Source organism: Crocuta crocuta, unplaced genomic scaffold, assembly GCF_008692635.1.
Source record: "Crocuta crocuta isolate KB4526 unplaced genomic scaffold, BGI_CrCroc_1.0 scaffold397, whole genome shotgun sequence".
NCBI lineage: Eukaryota > Metazoa > Chordata > Mammalia > Carnivora > Hyaenidae > Crocuta > Crocuta crocuta.
The window spans coordinates 1,258,352-1,267,010 of NW_027527387.1; the positions used below are offsets into that span (position 1 = coordinate 1,258,352).

An 8,659-nucleotide genomic window follows, 5' to 3' on the forward strand; every position below is an offset into this window, starting at 1 on the left:
TAGAACTGTATAAAACTAACAGTGAACCCTAACATAAGCTCTGTACTTTAGTTAATAAGTGTTATGAGTTCATTAGGTGTGGAAAATGTAATACACTAATGTAAGATGTTAATAATAGTAGAGACTTTATGCATTTTGGAGATGGGGAAGAGAATGTATATGGGTACTCTATATTTTCTTCTCACTTTCTCTGTGAATATAAAACTACCCTAAAAAATATTTTAGATAATTTTTTGCACATCTAATATAATTTTAAAAAATAAAAAGTCTTAATGATTTGGTTAATTAGAATTCTGAGAAAAAGATAATTTTAAATTTGATCTTTTTGAGTATTCAAAGTTAAAAAGATATAATTTAAAATCAGTATTTTGTGATCTCACAAAACAGTGTGTTTCATTTAGGAAAAAGTACTGTCCATAAAGGAAGACTTCTACACTTGAATGTATTTAGTAACTTTTTATGAGCATTTATTTACCTAGCATAAATGTGTCTTTATTTTAAGATAGACATTTTAGTTTTGCTTTTAAAAATAAATACATTTTTGGATAATATAACCCAAATTCATTCTGTAATATTGAAACATTTTTCTTTATTGAGTTGTTCTTTCCTTAAATTTTAATACAATTTGTGCAGGGGTCCACCATTCTGAGAAATACTTTTTACTTAAGTGGGACTTTAATTTGTTAATTTTAACATTAGTATGTTTTAAAAAAATGAAAAAGACAGATGCTTTTTGTATCCCATCTTTGAATACAAATTTTCAAATGTAGATTCAGTTTTAAAAGTACCAGATATGGACTTTTTCCTAATCCCCTTTAAAATTTTCTCTTCTTTTTTCTTTCTTCCCCTCCCTCTTTCCTTTCTCTTTTCTCTCTCAGTGTATTCTTTTGTTTAATTTTCTAAGGAGTAAGTATAATCTTATTTAACTGGTTGACATTAACAGAAACCAGGAATTTATTATTCATAAAAATGAAATAGAAAAATTAATCCCCCTTTTCTTCAGATTCTGGATATAGCTAGGCTCAACACAAATGTCTAGGGAGAATGCATCTGTTGCTATTGGATTTTTTTTGTTTCTCTGAAAACTTGGCATTTGTAATATATCTATGATTTTGATTTGTCTTGGCCAAAACCCAGATTACCAAGGAATTACATTTTGAACATATTCAACTAAGAATTATCTTTGTAGCAACTTTTCTCTTGCCATATTGAAATTTTGGGAATAAAATCAGATTTTGTTTCAGAAATCAGCTATGTTTCTTCCTGGTGCCAGAATGATTTTTTTTTTTTATGTTAAAGAGACACAAAGCAATACTTAAAATCTGAAACTTAATTTTAAGCATATCATGTAGGAAATAGTCCCATATTTGCATTTGACATACCTGGGGTCAAATGTTTGCTCTGCCATGTGTTTATTTATATTGATCTTGGGTTAAGTTTGGCATGTGAGAAAGTAATAGTAATAATAATAATAATAACAGTAATAACAATAATTTCCTTTTAGAGTTAGATGAAGATTAAATCTCCAAGCACAAAACTACCTAACACACAGCAAGTACTTAATTAAAGGCAGTGGTATATCTCTTGCTTATTTTCTGTATATGTAGAAGTGTGTGTGTATAAATGAATGTGTATGTATATTTGTATGTATTTATGTGTTTATATACATATATGTATATTTATCTCTGTGTTTCTCTTTCTCTTTTTGTCTCTCTATATCCATCTATATATCTCTATCTCTGTTTCTGTCTCTCTTACAGCAATGTGCAGTATAGAGCCATTTATTCCACTTGGTAAGTTCTGAAGTAGAGAATTCTTCTGGAAAGGATATATTCTGGAATTTAGAAAATAATGAATTCTATCACCACATGGAAATATTTAAAAGCTTATTATTTCTTTGAGCTCTAGTATTTTCATAATTTTATATTTAATCTACTTGGAATGTGTATAAACTTTTAAAAGATCTAAAGAATATTTTTCATTTATAAATTCCTGGCAGACAACAAAATTCTTTTTTAATTCTCATTCAACATGTAATTTAGAGAATTATCTATTAATTAGTACATGTTGATTGAGTTAAAAAAGATGTGCATTGGTCAGTTTGAGAAGATGTTTGGGAATATGAAAAACAAAATAACTTATTAAATGTCTGAAAAGAGACATATCAACTATAACAAGATAAAAAATACAAGATTGAAATTGAATCTTTCTGAAAAATTGACATTTGTATGATTTCATTTTCACTAAATAATAAGGCACTAGTTTATTGGGAGCAGGTTTATACAACTGTGTCCATAACTGATTTGAATCTTTGTAGCATAGAAATTTAACAAAATAAAGTATAATACTCCATGTTCTTTTCTAATAGTGTAGACTTCTTAAGTAAAAGCAGCTGTTAAAATCTTAAAGAAATGGCCCATGTGTCTTGCTTGAATATCTCACCTGAATTTGTGTCTTGTGACTTCTGAAATACTACCTTAAATCTTAACTAATTGGTTGCTCTCAGATACTTCAAGAAGGATTGTAACAAAAGAAAGAATGCTTAAAGACAGAGGATGAAATCCATCAGGCTAAGTATTTATTAGCAAAGCCTAACCTATTGGTTTGAAGTGACTTTTACTAAAAAATAAGTAGTTAAAACGTATTTTTCCTACACCTCTTCATATTTTAAAGGCAGGATAGTGACGATAAAACTTCTTATTAAACCCACAGTGGATGATGGCCAATCTGTTTGAAAGACCAGTTAGTCACACATTGAATCCACCTCCAAGTTAGTGATGCAAAATTATATCCGGGACAAGGGACTCAGTATTCCTGGGATGAATAACATATTTTAGTGGTTATATTGATGACTTAGTTTTGCAGAGCTGACGGTTCTGTCCGTGTAACCGCTATTACTTAAGTGCCCCATTTTGATGAAAGCCCTGTGGAACAATGGAAGGAAGTAACAACATGGTCTTGGGTCAGGTATCAAAGAGTATCTTGAAGGTGTATGTTTTCCACAGATAGGCTCTGAAGGTCATTTCTGCTGAACTCTCTCAAATGTTTGGTGATTTTATTATTGAACAATTTAAAAGGCCTAACTTTTCCTTTGACACATAAGGGTATACCGTTATTTTCCTTCTATATGTGGACCATATTTTAGGTTTTTCCGAAAGGTATTATGTGTATTAAAACCTAAAACCTTTACCTAAAGTAAGCACCCGTCTGCCATCTCATATTCACTTAAGCTAAATGAAAATATTTGTTAATCTGTTGATCTGGGCAAATTTGTTAGGAATGTTTCTCATTAAAAAATATTTTAAATATTCTGTTTACTTCAGAATCCAAAGGGATAGCTTTCTTTAAGATTTTTATTTTAAAATATTGTAAGCATTCAGAAAATAACATAATATTTGGGCATTCAGACACTCAAATTTGACTTATGTTAATATTTTGTTATATTTCATCAGACTTCACTCTCTTTTTAAGAAATATAATGCCACAAATATAGAAAAAGCTGTGTGCTTTCATTCTGCCCCCTTTTCTCTCTCTTTCTCTCTTTACTACACTGAAGTTGGTGTTTATCTATGTATCTTACACTTTGTTTTTTGTGACTTTAAGATTAATGGTAGTGCCATCATATCAAATCTGCCCTTGTGAAAAAATTTTACTTGCAAAATAATACAGGGAATTTATCCATGTTGATACACACAGGTCTGATTTTTTTAGTTTTTTTTTTTTTAGAGTAAGCTGATTAAATACATATGTAATATATATTACATTCACGATTTTTGTAGTTGTATAATGAAAACTGCAAAAGTCCTAAATTACATCTTGATGAATTTTCACAGAATGAATGCATCTGTGTACCTAGTTCCTAGTGTAAGAAGTAGCATATTACCAGTACTGTAAGAGCTCCTATCCTTTTTCCTCCTTTTTGTTACTATCTTTTGCCATTTTCCACCAGGGAAACCATATCCTGGCCTCTCACAAAATAGATTAGTTTTCTCTGTTTTCAAACTCTATATAAATTGAATCATTTAGCATACGATCTTTTGTGTCTGGCTTCTGTTTTTATTTATGTTTTTATTAAAAAAAATTTTAATGTTCAATTTTGAGAGAGAGAGAGAAAGAGAGAGGAAGTACGAGCCAGGTAGGGGCAGAGAACGAGGGAGACAGAATCTGAAACAGGTTCCAGACTCTGAGCTGTCAGCACAGAGCCCGACACTGGGCTCAAACCCACAAACCGTGAGATCATGACCTGAGCCCAAGTCAGACATTTAGCTGACTGAACCACCCAGGCGCCCCTTGCTTTTGTTTTTAACATTTGGTTTACGAGCTTTCTCTATGTTATTGTGTCTAAGGGTCTATCCTGAAAGCTATCTAGTATTCCAATACATGAATATACCATTGTTTGTTTATTTCCATTTTATTTTGGGACATCTAGGTTGTTTTCTTGTTTTTAACTATTAGACGTGATACTACTCTGAAGATTTCTGTACATGCCCTTTACATACTGTGTGCATCTATATAGCTAAGAGTAGAATTTTGATAGATATCTGCATCATCATATCAATTTAGTATGTGTATCCTAGGTTATCTGTATCATAGTGTCAACATTAGTGGACGCCGCAAGCGATCTTCTAAAGTGCTTGTCACAGTTTACCTTCTGACCATTGTTGTATGAGATTTCGAGTTGTTCCGTATCTTGCCAATATTGAGATTCTGTTTTTTCATCTTTGCCATTTTGGGAGATAATAATTAATTAGCTTGTAACTGCTTTATTACATTCCATGATTTGAATAAAGCATGCTAATTTTAAAATCTCTTCCTCGGTAGATGAGCAATTTGGTTGTTTTTCTTTTTTTACTATTTCAAACAATACCATAACAAATACATCTCTATATTCTTATTAGGTATAAATTTGAGAGTTCTGCTAAGGTTATAACTTGAAGCAGAATGAGTTTTAGAATACCACATAATTTATTTCTTCAATAAACTACTGTATTTCTCTCTAATAGGGTTATACTATGAAGTGATAATTTTTGTTTTATTGTAAGTCACACTCATCAAGTACAAAGTATAAATGCTGCTTATTTAAGAGGCATTATATAAAATTTAGTATCCTAGGATTTAGGGAAAATTAGTGGGGAAGGTATGAAGCATGCTGCACAGCACCTGGCATATGGGTTAAATAAAGCTTCAATCATGATTGTTTTCACTGTTAAATTACTCATGCTTATGTTCCTATAAAATGCTCATTCTAAGGTCCATGCGATTCATGTGAATTTTCCCAGCCATTCACTTAAAGATAGCTTCCTTCAATCTTTGAAATTTCTTTCTTTACTAGAGTTCTCTTATTCCTGCATAATGGAGTCATTGCATCTATTTGGTCTTGATATTTGATTACCCAGTGGCATGTATACTGATAGTTTGGAAAGTTTATATAATTTGAAAAATTTCTATCATTTGATTAATAGAGTTATACATTTGTGAAATTCTTACTGAAGATTTGATACTAAGCAAAATGGTGGTGCGGAGCCCGAATTTGCTTTATTGGTCCCATTGAGATTATTGAAATTAGCATGTATTCCTATAGTTTTTAGTAGATCATACTGATATTTATTTTTTCTATTAGACGTAAGAGCAGCAGAGAGAGTCAGTATTGGTAGAATGACCAAAGCAAGACCTTTAATTTAGATTTTTTAATTTGATACTAGCAGTGAGGTAGGTCAACATTAGTTTCAAAGAAAGGAATCTAATTAGTTTATTTGTTGCCATTAATCTCTTTTTATAATTTTCATCTCTCATTGCCATTTTTCCCATGATCTTTAATTAGTCTCAATCTAGTCAACCCCTGGTTTCTCTCTTCAAATGAAAAGTGCAATTTTGCTCTACGGAATCCTTCTTTCAATTAATTTGTCTTAAATAATTTTTTAATGTTTATTTATTTTTGAGAGAGACAGAGACAGAGTGTGACCTGGGGAAGGAGCAGAGAGAGAAGGAGACACTGAAACAGACTCCAGGTTCTGAGCTGTCAGCACAGGGCCCGACACAGGGCTGTCAGCACAGGGACTCGAATTCATGAACTGTGAGATCATAACCTGAGCCAAAGTTGGCTGCTTAACTGACTGAGCCACCCAACGCCCCCAGAATCTTTCTATCACTGTCCCTCCATCTTGTTCATCATGGACATCAATACTGTTTTCATTAACAGATGTGTTTCAAATTAATGAACCAACTTTAACTCAAAAATTCTATGTTTGGTTTTCAGAATAAATTGTACAGGTAATTTTTAATTGAAACTCAATTATTACCAGCTTCTTGATTTTTCAAAATCTTTTATACTTAACTCGTAATTTGCAGGCTTGTGCAAAAGCCAGTTTGGGTTTTGTTGTGCAGTTTAAAATAATATTTCTGTTGCATTCCTGTCCTTATGAATATTTTCTTATGATTAAGTGATTTGAATTTGACTTTATCAGTTGTTATCTTAAATCTAGTTATATTTGAATTTAGGTCTGCATAGATCATGAATTGAGGTGGTTAAAGAAATATAATTTCTGAGTAGTTTCATTGTAAAGTTGAATGCTCATGTATATGCTTTTTAAATGTAAATACCTAAAAAGAGTAATTTTTGTTTTCCAGTAGATTTTAAGAATCAGTGTCTTATCAGTAATCAGTGATTACTGATTTCCCACTCTCATTATTTCCATTCAGTTTTACATTAACTCGTGTAATGCATTCTTTATCCCTGTGTCCCCAGTGCCCAGAGTGGTGCTGGTGTATAGTCTACTTTTAATAAATATTTGGTGAATCAATTGATTTTGCATTTTTGAGAGATATAGAGACAGAGAATGCACATGCGGGTGAGGGGCAGAAGAAAGGGAGAGAGAATCTTAAGTAGGCTTCATGCCCAGAGTAGAGCCAGACTCAGGGGCTCAATCTCACTACCATTTGATCACGACATAAGCCAAAATCAAGAATTGGATGCTTCACCGAGGGAGCCACCCACGTGCCCCAAATGAATTAATTTTTATTTCTCATAAAAGGACATTGTCTCTTTACCTTGTGCTACAAGGTAAATGTTAGCCTTTTACCTTGTGGTGCAATTCTTTGGAAGCCCTTGTTGAAATGAATATGAATTACAACAGCTGAGCAGTTAACATCCTTTAAAACTGTGCTTGAAGAAAATGATCTTTGTTAAGTGAGCCCAAAATAGTTCCTTTGAGTGGGGGAAAAAAAAAGAAAGCAAATCATAAACTATGGTGTATTACACTGGGTTCTTTTTTAGATTAAAAAAAAAACTAGAAATATAACATTGATGGTTTAAGTCCACTCTGAGGGAGACAGGGATGATGCCATCAGTTTTGAAACTTTTCTGGGGTGTAAGTTCTGTGTGACTTCTCTTCAACATTTTTTTTTTGACTCCTGGATCAGTTTCTTGTTCTGCGAGATGGGATTAAATGGCTGAATAAAGTACTAATTGATTCGTTGACCAGCTTTCATTGAGGATCTGTGCTAGACTATGTAGTATATACAAAGGTGTGTCGGGCATGTCTTAGTGTGTTCCACCTCTTCTCCTGTGATATTTGTCATGGGTTCATAAATTTTTATTATATCGTCATTATGTTAGTAATTATGTTAGGAATGGATAAAATTGTATGTCTGCACCAGTAGGCTTCACTAGAAGTCCTTCAGTGAGATTATTGCTAAGTCTATAGACAGTTTTAATCATTTACCTTCCTTGAAATATTTCACACTGCTGACTGCTTCCTCCTTGTACCATCTCACATTCTCATGTCATGTTGTTTCACTTATTCCTCTTACTAAGATTCCTTTGTGAGTCCTCTCTTTACTGACCTCTTAAAGTTAGGTCTTTTCCTGTGTTCTACCTTTATCTTCTCACTCTGTATGTACATTATTCTAGATGATCTCACTTATTTCCAAAGCTTTGAGTGCAGTGTTGGGACTCCCATTTTTGTATTTCTAACTAATAATTTTCCTCTGAGTTTGAGATCTGGATTTGCAAGGGTCTCCTTGACATCTCTCCTTAAATGTCACATAGGAATCCATCTAAAATTAAGCTTATTGTCAGCTCCTGTATCATCGATTAAAAATATGCTTCTCTGAGGATATCTTTTGTCTTAGTGAATGGCACTAAGTTTTCCTGTGTCAGAAAGATTGGATCTCCAATATTGGGTCACCTGGACATCTCCCTTCTCATCCTCATTCTCTCAGGCCCGTTGAGATTGAAGAACCTCTAAATTTGATCACAAGTGTACTTCTTTCTCCACATGCCCCTGATAGTACCCTAATCTAAAGCTTTTATTTCAACAACTGCCATGACTATTTTTTATGCCCTTGATTCCCCTCTGACTCACTGGGTAGCAAGACTTAACTTTTAAAATAAAGAGTTGGTGATTTTTATTTTCGTATTAAAATCTTAAATTTTACCCCTTGAACTTAGGGTAAAATGGAAACTTTTTTCAATGTGGTCTACAAGTCCTTGCAAGAATTGGACCATGCCTGCCCTTTTGGCCTCATCTGTCTGTAGTCAGCATATTTCTGACTCTTATTTCACTTACCCTGGCCTGATTTTATTAATTGATAGCTTCAAGGTTTTTTTTTTTTTTTTTTTTTTTTTTTTTTTTTTTTTTTTTTTTTTTTTCCTTCTTTC

General features: G+C 32.5%; 1 protein-coding gene across 8 annotated transcripts in view; it reads left to right on the forward strand.

The window, feature by feature from the left end:
* Positions 1-8,659, forward strand: part of FOXP2 (forkhead box P2) — a 588,171-nt gene that overhangs the window by 72,014 nt on the left and 507,498 nt on the right. Inside the window, exon 1 of one of the 8 annotated variants that reach the window (XM_077752297.1) lies at positions 1,765-1,793. The exons of the other annotated variants lie outside the window; for them this stretch is intronic. The gene's annotated coding sequence lies outside the window, so the exon portion shown is untranslated. Of the gene's footprint in view, positions 1-1,764; positions 1,794-8,659 lie in introns of those variants that run through there. 8 annotated transcript variants of the gene reach the window in all.